The sequence below is a fragment of the Falco rusticolus genome, chromosome 17, assembly GCF_015220075.1.
Source record: "Falco rusticolus isolate bFalRus1 chromosome 17, bFalRus1.pri, whole genome shotgun sequence".
NCBI classification, from domain to species: domain Eukaryota; kingdom Metazoa; phylum Chordata; class Aves; order Falconiformes; family Falconidae; genus Falco; species Falco rusticolus.
Genome location: NC_051203.1, coordinates 7,452,965 through 7,468,384, shown reverse-complemented (window position 1 = coordinate 7,468,384; position 15,420 = coordinate 7,452,965).

Sequence of the window (15,420 nt, the reverse complement as noted above, 5' to 3'; positions counted from 1 at the left end):
GAAGTCATGCCCCCTCCCCAAGACTGAAGTTTGGGTTTCTTTACCCCTCTTTGGAGAACTTACCTGACATTAATTCCCTGAGCCTACAGATTAACCATCCTGGCATATTTAAAGCCTAAAATTTGAAAACAATCAAATGAGCAAAAAAGGTGAAACACAACACTATCAGGATAAATGCTACACTGACAGATCAGCTGGCAACATTTCAGGAGCTACACAAAATTGTTCTCATCTCCAAGTGGCAGTGAATCTTATTTTTCTTTTCAAGGGAATGACTATAGGGAATTATTTGTTAATGCTAGATGGCTAAATTATACCAGTCTATCAAAAGTTGAACCTGGTGATCTGCTACACTGCAGTTTAATTTTGAACAAGGAAAGTCACTGTTTCTCAGGCTATAAACTCATCAGAAATGCAACTCTGTCCTTTGTTTTTTCTTGCCTGTAAGGACGAGTGCAGACTTTAAACAGAGGCAATCATCCTTTGTTTTTCTAAGCAGAAGACACTGCAGAATATGCAAATAAGAAGCATAACTTCAGAGTATCCAGAAAAAGGAATAAAAACCCACAGTTGCTGTGCCTGGAGGGCTGCAGACCACAGAACCGCTTCACCCACAATAAAAAGATGAAAAAGAAATAGACTCTAGGAACCCATGATACATAACCAGATATTTACATTTCAGTCTGATAATTTTTGAGGACCCACAGGTGTACTCTAGAAAACAGACTTCTCCTTTACCAGAAACTGCATCCAAAGAAAACCAGAGAATGCTGTACATCAGGTTTCCTTAATTGCTCTGACTGCATCTGAAATCACCCCATGTTTTACACTGCTTACTGTTCTTACTTTTAAGAATTTCTAGGGACAGTTGACTAGCCTGAAATCTGACTGTAATTTTAACAAAAATAAAAGCAATACCTTCAAAACATTGTCTTAAACATCTATGTAACAGATGCTGATGCTTTGCCTTAAGGTTAAATTGGATGCATTCAGCATCTGTTACTGAGTCACCATGACAGAGATTAGAACGTTATGTTTGTGTTTAGATTATCTGCTATGAAAGCATCTGGGTGACTGTCCTGGGATTAATTTCGTGAAGTCTGATATTTGTGCATTATCACTTTATCATTATCTGGTCCTCACAGGGTTTGTTGGCAATGCCGTAACTACCTCCCCCATTCAATTAAAGGAAGGGAAATAAGAAAATGGAGAAGGTCAGGCTTCTGAAGTAATCTTCACCATGCAATTAACATTTACATCATAAGAATTAATGGAATAACGGTATAACCATAGGCATACAAGATGAAGGACAGATGCTATTTTTCCGTTGTGGTGCAAGCACCTTCTCACACAGAATCTGTCGCTGATTCTTTTCCCAACCGCATGACATTTATTCCCCATTCTCTTCCAAGATGCCAGCAACCCAGCCTATAGCTAAAGTTTGCCAAGACAACTATTTTTGACTTCTCTTGAAGAAACTGATGCATCACATTCTAAACACTTGCTATTTCCCCTGTGATAAATGTTCAGGTGGAGAAACATGATTGTGCTGGAGTAGATTAGGGGTGCTGGAGATGTGTACAGTATCACACCTGCTAAATCACTAGGAAGCAAAATATTGCCAAATTTTCATCCAGCCTTTACTGGGACACAGTATTAGTCCACATATAATTAAATGCAAAGCTATTCTAACTTGGAGGTATTCAGAGAACAAAATCTTCTTAAAACCACTGGGTGCAAATAGAAGGACTGTTACCAATATTTCCTTTCTCATTATGCCAGTTCAAACCACTGTTGTCACTGGGCATATGAAACAATTATAAGTATTATTGTGGCTTAATAAAGTTTGCCTTCTAGCAAACTGGAAGCTCACCTGCCTGCCATGTCCCAAGACAGTCACACTATCTATTTCACTGAAGTAAAACCCTGAAGTCTGAAAACCACAGTATTTTGTGTGTTTCTGACTACATATCAAGTATCTTCATCTTCCAAAACCCACTTTGCGACAGGAGGCCTTTGAACAGGCACTCAGTTCTGGATGTGTCACCAATCCATGCTACATTCAGAGCCTTCTTACCATTTTGTAACTGTGAGATTTTAATGTGAGCAAATAAAACATCTGGATACTTTTGCTTTGTTACTTGCATCCACAAACCCAAAACTGCAGCACAGCATTGTATGTCTTTAACATAGTAGAATGAGGATAACTTGTGGCTATCTTAATTACAGCGATTTAATATGGGCTTTTTATATGTATCAATTTATGTCAGCATGTTGTGAAATAATTCTAAAGGACAGCCTGAAAATCTGGTACACGATCACTTACATCTGAAAACATAGTCATCGTACTGTATGAAATGACTGAAAAGAAAAGTAAAAAAGGGCAGACCTATAAATGAAGTTAAACTCCAATGAATAAGCAATGCTGCTTCATGGAGATCCTCCATCAAAGTAGTGACAAGATCCAGTGCTCTCAACATAGGTCATAAAGACTGACAAGACCCCTAAATTGGAGCAGTCAGTAGCGGCCAAGAAAAAGACATCAAACACACAAAACAGTACTAAATGCAATCTTATTCATGTAGCATCTTTAAGTGAACACCTACATTTGCCTAGGACAGGCACACTCAGACCAAAGCAACAGAAGTTGAGGCTTATGCCCCAGGGTCAAGATAAACTTTAAGTAAGAAGCGACAGCTTGCTAACTTTTTTGTTAGCTGGGAGCTAATGTGAAGGTACTAATTTGGTTTGCAAACGTCCTTGCTGAAATACACTCAATGCTAGATTGAGAGGTATCCTCAAAAACCTCGGGAGTGAGGAAATGTGCAGGAGTAAATAGTGCCTCCCTTTTGATATGTAGGTTCACAGAAGCTTTTCTGAAACGATGACAGTTAGGTACCGAGATGCAACCACTTAAAAGGTGTCACCTATTGTGAGGGAAAATGATGGAGAACTACATCTCACTTTAAAAAGCTTCCTATTCTACTAATTTACTCAGAGGTGGCAGCTTGAAAGAATATGGTCTTCTGAAAGTGCCTGCTGTAGAGTGCAGCCTCCGGAATACATGCAGAGCTCTGATTTCTAATATAAACAATTTTAAACTGAAGTTGTTTGAAAGTTAGACAAATGCTTCAATTTAGCACATCTCTATCTCAGTACAAAAGAACTCTGAATGCTTGAGAGCTCTCAGGAAGGTACTACAGGTGCCTCTCCTCTCAGAGAACCTGGAGAAAGTCACACCTGACAACTCTCCCAATGAAAAGTGTTGGAAGCCCTCTTTGCAGCAGGTGAAGGAAAACGCTAGTTTTAGTAAGGAATCCGTCATAGATCTGACACAAGGTCCAGCAAGACAGCAGGTGGCATGAGACAAGTTGTCTATGAAAAAGTCATGTCAGCCACATCCATTCCACACATTGCATGAGCTACAACAGAAATGGGCAAGGTCCAGTTTTGCAAAGCAATGCATTTTGACTGTGATGATGTCCTAGCGAACATTTCACTTCAGCGTCAGCTTTGTAAAACTTAAAATCTGAATAATTTGTCTTTGCTGTTTCTTTTCTATAATAGTTTCCAGTGTGGCCTACAGGCTTTAACAACCAACATAACCTGCCACTTTCATCATCATCAGAGACACTGATCATCACCTCCTTCTGCAGTTTTACAATGCAAAACAAAAATCTGTCCAGAGTAAGTAGTTTATGAAGTCCACAACAAGAATAAGCTTTAATATAATTCATTAGTTTCTTCTCATTCAGCTCTAGTGAGGACAATATGATTCCAGGAACATGTCTGGTCCAAAAGTTTCAATGTCACTGAAATCTTCACCATTAGAAAACACTGAAAGATGAACTTTGACTTTATAGAATTTTAAATAAAAATAGCATTTTTACTAATGTACTCTTCCCAAGTGCTTGCTTCTTCCTAGTATGTTTCCCATCCTAATACTGTATGTTTTTGCAGCTGGCAATTGACACTGCCAATGAGCCTTTATGTTCAATGTTATTCAATGTATTCCCATCAGAAAGCTATTTTTACTATACAATTCACTATCTTCGTGAAGTGTCTTGCATATAATGTTCATATTTTAATTTGCATTTTTTCCCATAGGATAAGTAAATAAAGATTCAAACAACAATATTTAAAGAATTTAGGCTTGTTTGCTGAGAGAAAGAATTTTATAGAATGGAAAACTGCTTTGTTTTAGCAAAAAAACAGGAAAAAATGCAACTTTATGTTTCAGATTGCTATACTGGAGTTTGATACAGCACCATCATAATGAGACATTTGCATTTAATTTTATAGGTATGGGAAAATAACACACTCAGTGATCATTATAGATGGTAGGATGAAAAGTTCTCAAAATATTGTTCCATTCTATAGAACAATCTCTTAAACAGCTACAACTGGCCCTTCAGGAGGCAGTCTGTGTGGATCTGTGTGTGCATGCCATTTTGCCGTGAAACTGGCATTTCCTGGCCTAGCATCATGTGCTGTGGCTAAACCCATGTCATCCAATTTTCCCTTAATAATTCAGCAGTGTGCTTGCAAGGAATCACACCTCACATAGCTCTGGGCTCTGCCATCAGTTGCAGGCTGATGCAGTGGAACCTTCAGGCTCCCCTCAGGGGGAAACACCAGCCCGGTCTAAGGCTCAGGACCGTTCTTTGTGCCACAGGCATTTGAGTTCAATGTTCTCACAATCCTTTCTGGATTTTCATATGTACAAAATTCAAAACACCTAGCAAGATGGAATCAAATCCACCTGAGAGTACAGCAGCAGAGACTATGGTTCTTTCATTTACACTTCAAATATACTTTGCTCACAAAACCGTAATCAGCATTTAGTCCATATTGCTCACAAAGCTCACAATAGCATGGGCTGATTTACAGTGTTTGAAGAATAGATATCATTTACATATGTTTGTTCAGGACATGTCTGCCACTGCTGCATCACAGTAGGATGCAACTGTCCTTTCTAAGCATGCTCTAAATAAGCATGCTCTGTCCCTTCCCCTGGACTGAGAAAATTTTTATTCACACACAACAAGTATAAAAATACTGTGACCTCTTTAACAATCTTCAAGCCAATATTTTCTGCTGAATTGGAAAAATAATCTTATGTGGCTACAGAAATAATGTTTGTGTTTTATCAGTGTTCTTCCCACCAAAGGCTAGATTATCTGTTTCACATCCATTTAAACACAGGAAGGTTATAACAGGGCAGACAGCAATCTGGTCTTTATTGGCTGGGAAAACTGACCTCATAAATCTGATTTGATACATCTGTCCTTTCGGCTGTCTGCATATATGCCCATGCATCCAGTTGGCCATGTGCCTGCTCAGTGGTAGATCAGCTTCTGTGGCTACTGCACAGAGGGTTTTCCACCTCCCCCTCCCTGCTACAGAAATAAACATATTGCAAGAAGTGCAAAAAGGAAAATGTTGCTTGTAGGTGCTTAAGAGAGACAACGCACTATTATGATCAATAGTCAGGAAGCTGTTCAAACTACCTAGAGCAACCTCAATTATGTCTATCCATCTATTTCTCTAAGCAGATACTGAAATTACTCTCATTGGCATACTTTCTGCGCACACCTGAATGGAGTCCATCACTACACAATGCTGCAGGCCATCTCACACCCCAAGTACCTTACAGCTCACACTTCAAGAGCAAAAGATTGGTATCTACCACGTGAACCCAGTTAAAAGTGCCAAACTTTAAAAGAGACCGAGTTTCAAGTAGGGAATGAAGGATCAGAACTAGTACTGTATAACTACAAAACAGGTATTACAATGTAACAATTATTCCAGGTACATGAATTTGCTGAATCGTATTTACTAGAGTGAAATATTTTTGTTTGTTTATCACCAAAGGCACCTTAAGTCTGTTGCTCTGCAGTGCAAGTTTTCTGAAGGGAGTCACCAGCAACCCCTTTTTCCTCCAGTGTTCTGACCATTCCATGATTTAGGACTAGCCATATGGGCTCATAGCATTTGCTGTCCATCAGTAAACCAATTTAATATAACTAGTGAATACAAGAGAAAGAAAAAAAAAATCACATTTGGCCCATTGCCTTTTCAAAATTAAGACTGTCGGTTTATTTAAACAAAAGTCCCTCTACCAATATACAGTTTTACAAACAGCTCTTACTAGCATAATAACATGTTCTCTTCTTCCTGTTAACTTCCACTGGTCTCTAGGAGCCTCAATGTGAAACTTCAGAAGTGCTGCTATTATACTTTACCTGGAAAAATGACTCTATATGATAGAAGTAGGAACAAATTAAAACTTAAATATTGTCATTTTAGGACGTTCCCCTCCTGCCTTGATTTTCTGTTTTGATAGACACACGGGTAATTTCATGACTGATAAACATTTATGTCCCAAATGTCTGACTTAGTTGCCAGATGCACATAACAGCAGTAAACTATATACCTAAGAAGCCTGGCATCTGTACTGATTTATGCTTGTTTCAGGCACTGCTGTTTAACTTCATAGTGGGACGGTAGAGGGTTAAAAAACAGATTAGCCTCCATACAATGGATGGATTTGGCAGTCCAGCTGCTTAGCAGGAAAGCAAAGAAGAATAGTCTCATGGTATTGATCCAATTTTCTGCTATGTGCTGAGAGGATGAAGCAGTTTGATCTGATTTTACAATGACTCCACTTCCCAACAGCTCTTCCAGTAGCACAGGGTAAGATAAGAAGATCATGGGAACAGCAGCTGATAGAATAATCCACCCATTGATTTCTTCTCCCTGCTTACTCCCTGTGTTTTAATTGAATTTTGTGGTTCAGCATTGGTTTCAGTCTGTGCTTTCCAAGTCAACTAGAGTCCAAAGTAAAGCAATGGGAAAAATCAAATTCTTGAATTTTGTCCAAATGGAATTGGACAAAAATAGACCCAAAGATTCTCATTGCAAATTTGACTCTGGAATGAAGGTTGTGTAGGGTGGGGGGGGGTTGTTCTGGTTTGGGTTTCTCTCCTTTTCACTCAGCTCTTCCTTGCAATAAGGGCAATGTGAAAAGGAGAATGCTGGGAAAGAGACATTTTCTTGTTCCCAGCAAACAGGTTAAAAAATTAAGGGCACTGGAGGTTTTGAAGAACTCACTTTTGACACAGAAGTCACGGAAGAAACTTCATAGAGTGTGAAAAGTTACTGTCAGTCACCTCTTACATACTTGCTGGTCATGCTACAACTTGGTTTGCAGTTTCTTATCAGTGCACTATGTAAATGCTAATAATTTAAATTCTGGACATCTAAAGGCATTACAATGTTAAATATATGTTATTCTAAAAGAAAGCGAGACATGTAAAAATAGAGATGAACAGTTCACTTCCACTCCACCATCGGGTAGAGTCTTTGCATGCCCTGCCTTCCCCATGCCTAAGTTAAGCTTCAGAAAAGTAATGGTGTTTTTCACCACCTTGAGAACATGGTCCAGCATCACTCTTTCTTTCTGTTTTACCTGGACAATGCCTTTAAGAATCTAGAAGTTAAGACTTACAAATATGGATCATGAGTTGTCTGACAATTTACTAACAACCAAGACTATGGATGATAAACTCCAATTCAACCTCTCAATCTCTCCCTATTCTCCAGCGTCCCATGCAAACTGCAGGTAACTAATGCCCTTTCCTTTTTCACAGAGGTGTCACAAAATCATGGCTTCATTCCAAAGGTACAGTGTGTGAACAGCCCTGTGTACTTATCAAAAGTTCAAGTGGCTAAGGAACTGATAGACCATATGTAAACAGAAAATACATGTTGGGAGAAAAAAAAAAAAAGCACACACACAACTTTTCACACTGACCACAAGGTTGTACAATGACTTAGGGCTCACTCAAGAGCTGCATATATAAAATCCAGATTACAGCTGAAGAATAAGGGAGACACTCTTTGAATATCCTGTAAGCCACTCTGGACCTCCAGAACTCTTTAGTCGCTGTTCTTCATAGGAAAACATTAAGCATATGTATCGCGTGAGATCTGTAAGTTTGAGTTCTGCTCTTAATATAGTAACACTGACAATTCCTAGGTTAATTTCCAAGCAGAATGACTTTATCCGTCTGACAGCTTGCATTTGGAATGATACAAATTTTGGAAAGGCTTATGGAATGACAAATGCAACATAAAATTGTATTTGCATGTCCTGAGGAGAAATAGTAAAAAGAGGAAAACTCAAAATACCAAGTCTCCTTTCTTGGATAATCAAGAATAGCTTTAAGACATAATGCGCTTCAGCATTTCAAAAGAATCACAGCAGAGTAAGGAGAATGGTGCCAAGACACAGAGCAGAATGGCAGGAACTCAAGCAGTGCCAGCACTGCAAATGTTGGATATTCATGCAGAAGCCAGGCATGATGCTACCCTCAAAGCAGCTACATGCCCAGTCACCAGCTACACTGTGTGGTCTTTCAGATTACAAAAACGAAGACAAAATGAGGCAGGAGCCTTCAGCAATACTGATTATCCGCACAGTTTTCTAATTAGCAATCATAGGATGGACAATCGAAACTCCTTTTTATAGCAATGACTGCTCTAGTCTTACCTTCTTCATGTTTGGAAAGACAATATGACATGTGCATTGCATTATGGAAAGGAGGAATAAGATTGATATCCAAGTTAGAACCAGTAACTCCCTCTTCTTTGGGGATCACCTCGTCTAAGTGGGGTTCTTCCGGCCATCCAAAGAGGGCCCACATGAGTTTCATAACCCGGGCTCAAGATGAGCTACCCAAAACATGTGCCTTCCAGAACAACAGTCTTATTGAAACACTCTGTACTTCACCAAAGCTGAGGCAGCAAGGTAATTAAACCATTGATTCCCAGCATAAAATACTGTGCAGATCTTGTAGTGGCAATTACATCCACTTCATCCATAGTCTCTAGTTCTTCAATAGCATGTAGAGTAAGTTTTTGTTTGCTGAGCACTACATGACCACATTATATAAAGCTGCTGCTAGCAATATCAAAACATATTAAAAGTTTAACTAAGACAATGTGTTTCAAAAGAATTTGCTTTCTTTGGAGCTGGAATGTCCCCATAAAAAGCCATGATCTGTACTAGACTGAGCTGTCCAATGATCTGCAAATGCTGCACATTGTGTCCTGGAGTAAACCCTGCTTTTTCAAACCCAAATTGGTTTGGATTCCTCCTGTGCATACAGACAGCATTTAAAACTAATGCTACAGCTGTGTGTCTTAAACCTGATTTTCATTTGTATACTTGCCTTTCACAGATGTACTTTCACTTTACAATATTGCAAATCTACTGACAATGCCACAGAGCCTCTTCCTGGTACCACTGGGAGTGGAGGAGGGTGTGTGCAAGTGTCCCTGAAAAGCATAGCTGTTCCTGTTTTCAAGGCTTGATCCACTACCCTGATTTGGAAAAAAAAATAAAAGGGGGGGTGGGGGGGTTTCCCCCAGAGATTCTCCCTCTTCCTGCTAGCCACTGAAAATACTATTATTTCTGTAGATCTGTACATCATACAAAAATATAATTCAGCACATGCAAATTTTTAATTTCTCCCTGTGCCAACACAGACTTGTGATTACTAGTGGCCCTCTGGTTCTCCTGAGTGCCTCTCTCCCCACCTCTTGCCACTAGTTCACCTCGTCCTCTGCAGCGTCCCATATCTCTACTAGAGCTGTTTCACTAGTTCTCCTTAAAGCTTTGTATTCCCTAGTCTGCCCATCTCCTCGTTAATACCTGTGGTCCCACATTAGCACACAAGGCGAGAAAGTCCAGGACACATAAAAGTGAGTCAATTGAGAGCTTCGCTTCATTGCCGATAAAGGCTGAGGGATTTTAATTTTGCAGACTCTGAGAAGCCATACAGAGGTGAAAGTCATGGTGAAAACAAGACAATGTCTGTATTACTGAAAGAAAAACCCAGTGTATGAGTGTTACAGTCCTACCAGGGGTTGACTCCATGCCTACTTTTCCTCATAGCAAAACTGAAGAGCTGTGCCTTCATTCAGTTTTCAACTTGCAATACTTCTCACACACAGAACCATGCCTTTTACTGCAACACAACTTAACACACATAAGCAGTCCCAGCCTGGCTCAGTCCAAAGGTAGTTCTGTCCTGGAGTTCAGTCTCCAAAAGCATCCAGAAGACGCGTAGAAAACAAGCGCAAGAAACAGGGTAAGCACAGAGCAATTCACTATTTGATATACCCTCCCTGTTTACTGCCTTTTTTAGTAGTAAAGACAAGTTCTAACATTGGCAGGGAGTCCCAGCTTTTAACACTTTCCTCAGCTCTATTGTTGTTACACAATACAGAGTCCAGGTCCTGGAAGACAAGTATGATATGCAATCATTTGCACTTCTTTTCAGACTTCCCCCAAAGCCTCTTTAAGATTTATCACTAAAGACAAGAACATACTGGACACAGAGATGGTGACAAGCAAGTCCATCCTTTGAGTCTTCTAGTGTCAGGGCAGGTTCTCTCCAAATAAGCACATTCTTTAAGCTACTTTAAAATAAGTCCCACCCTCAATAGCTAAATGTATCTCACTCCAAGTTTGATGTTAAGTCTATGTTATGTTCCTAATTTCATAGCAGGACTTCTTACTACATCCTTCGTACCTCCCCCAGATAGAACTGAAGGGACTACAGCTGAGTGCACAAGCTAGGGTCAGTCATAGCTAGACACTGAATTTTTTCCTTTGTGTGTGTATTGAGAGAATACTTATAAATGCAGGGGATAGCCTTCATGCTTTAAGGTAATATTCATATTCTGATATCTAGTAAGAGAAAGGCAGTTTAAAAAATTATTAGTGACAAGTGCCTTAAAAAAATGGGCTCCCTCCAAAAGAGACAGAACTAGCTTCTCTTCGCAACATGGAGAGTTGTTCAGTAGGATGGACTGGTGTCCAGTCTGAGATATAGTTCACATGCCTGAAGGTAAACTGCAGTCCGGGTCTGATCTTACTGCTGTGGAAGTAGAAAGGCCTTGTCAGTATCTGCAGAATGTGAACAACAGAAAACCTAGGAATCGGCATGGCAAAGTGATAGCCCCGCTCCTTTCAGTGAATAAAAGCCACTGCAGAAAAAGACATTTTACACTTCATTGTGAATCTGGTCTCTAGGTTTGGACAGTTTCTCTTGACCAAGTAATGCAAACCTATGTGTCCCTAGAAAGTGGCAGTCTCTTCAAGCACATTTTCCTTTTTAATTAAAATAACAATTGCCCTGTGAGGAGAATAAATGACAGAACAGCAGCTGTAGTGATTAGCTCGTAAGGACCTGCATAATGCAACACTAATGAACTGCAATATACTCTTGCAGAATATCAAAATGATTTCTTCACATGGGTGAAGGGGCTCCTTGTTTTTTTCATGAACATTTAGTGCAATAGATGGCTTGACGACTGTGGACAATAATATGGTTTTATTAGATGCCACTACTGCTTGCAAACGTCAGACATCTCAGAAAACATGTGTGCCTCAGAAATCACCTACACAAACCCTGGGGCACCTCTCTGCATCCGCGTGCTGAGTCTCTGTGCAGTTCTAGTCTCAGGAAGGGCATAGTGGGGTTAGAAGACGTTCACAGAAGGGCATGTAAAGAGATTAAGATGATGAAACAGCTGCCTGGTGAGGAGAGACTAGAAAGACTGTGGCTCCTTGGACTGAAGAGGAAGAAGGTGGAGCAGGTCATGATGAAGGTTTACAAAATGATCAAGGTGGTGGATAAGGTGATTATAGAACTGGTGTTCAAGGAACCCGACGTTACTGAAACTTGTGTACGCTCACTGAAACTTACATTAGATCAGTTCAGAACACGTACAAGAAAGTACTTCCAAGAAGAGAACTTCTGAATATTGTTGCCACAGAGGGTTGTGGAAGCAATAGTGCCTGTAGACTGAAAAAACAACCCAACAAGTTTACAGACTGCAGGTTCACCAAGATGTAAATGGAATTAGGGTAGGGGTGTGCTTTCAATGTCCCTACTTCAATGACTATGAGTATATCTTATCTCCTGCTGCCACTTCTCAGGACAAAGTCTGTTTTTTATTAATCTAATTCTGCTGTAGTCATTAAACACTTTTCTGTTCCTAAAACTTCGATGAAAACAAAACAAAACAAAAAAAACAATGACCTCAAACCCAGTAGATTTACCACAGAATACAGACTAACAAAGTCAATGCCTTCAGGCACTGATGTATAAAGAGTGACTAACAGTACTGATTTTAATTACTGCCATGCAACAATGCTAGGAACAGAGAACCATGTTTTACAGCAACTCCTAAGTGTGCTCCTCCTTAGGAACACCAAGAAGCACTGGCCAGGGAGAATCCTGCAGATGGGATTCTTTTTCAAAGACTGAATTAAACTTAAGGAAATTAAATCTTGAATGACTGGGAGGCAATCTGTGGTCATCCCCAAAGTATGGCCTCTAGCATGGTAACTGATTTATGGTAAAGCATAGGTAGCTTGAAAACTTCTACAGGGCATAAGTGTTTGAAGAAATTCACTGATATTGTAAAGCCTGTCCTGGTACCAGAGCTTGGACAAATCTTAGATGAATTTCAAAGCAGCCATGTAATACCTGTTACCACAAAGTAATTTGCTAACTTTATCAAATTATTTTTTTTAGCTAAACTTCATAGCTTGGCAAAGTTTTGCTAGTTGGTACTTTGGTCTCCTTTGTTGCAGCACAAATATTCTCTTAAAGACTTTCAGCAAAACTGGGGCCCCTGAGAAATAAGTTTTAGGCAGCATGTTTATAGAAAAAGAGGTGGGCCAAGCCAGCTGGACCTCTTATGACCATGTTCAGACCAAAAAGAAGGAAAAGATTTAATGACAAGCCTAATTTTACACTTTAAAAAAAATTATATACCAGTAACTTACAATGCCAAACAGTTTGTCCCACCTCCTCAAGAAGATTTAAGCAACGAGGCAACCTTTCCTGATAGCACAAAGTTCTCCTCCTGTGGTCTACTTGATGACAGAAAGTCAAGGGGGTGCCCTGAAATGTTTTGGGGCTCACTGGAGAAAGAAGGTACTTCTGTTGAAGAATCTGTGGCACGGTGCTTATAGTTCCTGTGATGTCCCAATGCTGCTTGCTATTCAGTGCCACTGAAGCCTTCCTGAAGAACAACATGCTGCCTTGTGGGGATTGCCTGTAGGTCAGTCAGATACACATCATATTCCATGCACCTGTGCCTCTAGCAAGACCTGCTGCTGTATATGAAGATTCAGTACTGCAAGTGAAAGAAAAAAAAATTGTGATATGATCATATGTCATTTGCCCACTAACAAGGCAAAAAGGATCAGGTTATAATACTCATCCCCGGTGGATATAAAATCTCTTAAGCAGCTGCCAACTCCCAAAGGTCATGAGCAAAGTATGGCCGTACCGGCAAATTATTCCCGTTATCCCAGCACGCATTATGCACATGTGATGAAGCCCGACTTTGACAAGGAGACATGTTTTCTCTTCTTGCTCTCCACCACTCTTCTACCATGCTCTAATAGAAACTATGAGGCCCGTTTCACAGAGCAGAGCAGAGAGGAGTAACCTTTTGCCACAGCTCTTCTCTCTGGTCCCAAACCCTTTGCAGCAAGCAGAGGAGCAATGCTGGAAGCCATGGTTTCTCAGGGGCCATGCAAATGATAGTCCCACTATCCAGCAGCAGGTGGCATGGCCAGACCTCCCAAAGAATGGTCTCATTTCATGCTGACATTGGGTGAGTGAGTCCTTAAACAGCGATGAGCATCACTGACAGTGCTAATACCCCCCCAAAAAAGGATAATGCTGTCAGATGCTGTGGATCTTAGAAAGATTAATGCTAGCACACTGTTAGTAACATATAACCAGTCAAAAACCCCTCAACCCCAAAACAGGGGAAGCACGCATTTTACTAGCTCTTGAAATGGAACAGAGATTCATATGAAAGGTACACCAGACGATGTGTTTGCCTTATAAAACTCCATCAAAGGAGCTTTTGTCCACAGAGAGAGACCTCGTACAAAAGTCCACAACCAGCGAACTCTGACTGACAGACTCTTTATGGTTCCCAAAGACAATTCAGAGTTCAACACAGGTCTGGTTCAGCCCAGTGCAAAAAGCTACATCCTGGGAAAAAGCTTTGCAGCTAGTAAGCAGAGTATCTTAAAACTTTTTAACCTCTCACAGAAGTGCAAGAAATAAAAATCTGAGTGTTGATTTTCCAAAAACATAGGTTCTTTAATAATTTAAATAGCATATAAGCTCTTGTTTGACCCTCACTTCCAATCAAGAGCTGAGCGTTAATTAAAAAGGTATTCCACAGAAGTGCAGGCCTTGTGTATTCCAGAAATATTTGTTGTTACTATATCTTTCCAAACAACTACCAGGCAAAATCTCTGCTGAGCCTGAAGAGTAATGTAAAGTTTTTCTCATAGCTCTGCCCTGTCTATATGTCACTGCCATTAGATTTATATTCTCTGTCTGCAACAGTGCTTGAACAATCAACTGACATTTTGCATTTAGTAAGCTCGGGCTTTTGAGATGTTTTCATTTATAGTAAAATGTTGTTTTTCTACTGTGCACTACATAACTCACCAAAAGTGAAAGAAAAGATTAGTTCAAATCACTTCTGTAATTCACCATAAATGAATGTTTCTAGTCTCTGCATGGTTTGAATTGCTGTGTATTGGAAATGCATCATGTATAGATCAATTTTCCAACCCACCCAAGCTACATTCTGTATGTGTTATTGACTCAACTGTGAAGCCATGTGGCAGAAACAGTTAAGAAAATATTTATAGGAGACTGAGTCCTACAGTGAATCAGTAATGAACTTGTTTGTCTGACCTATTTATTCATGACCCATGGGTGAGCTTCTGCTTTTTTCTAGTAACTTCTACCATACGCATAATACTATAAAGTAATGCTGCACAAACTAACAAGGATAAAATAGATCACTTAATTCCTGTATCAACTTTTTCATTTTTTTCTAACTAACACAAGAATAAAATATGCATTGTGATCATTCCTTCCAACATTTTGATTAACTTCTATTTAGCCAAATATGGGTAAGCTTCCTCCAGCTGAGTATTAAGGGAAAAGTTTAATATCTCTTTACATTCAATTTAGCCTTAGGAAGACAGCTCTCAGACAAGTTTGCTCAAGATACCTATGTTCTATTTTCTGGAAATTTTGAAAACTGGGAATGATAAGTATTTTTTTAGGTAAACCAGACACTGTCCTACACTTTGAATGCCTCATTTGTGATACTTAAAACTTTTCCTGCATTCACATCAAACCACCTCCAGGACAGCTAAGGGAAGGGGCTTATTTTTGATACATCTTTATTCATGTAGAGACTTAGTATTACAAGAAGTATTGAATGTAACTGTTTGCACACACACACATGTAAGTAGGTGTCTCTCAAGAAAATAAAACTTAACCTTATCCC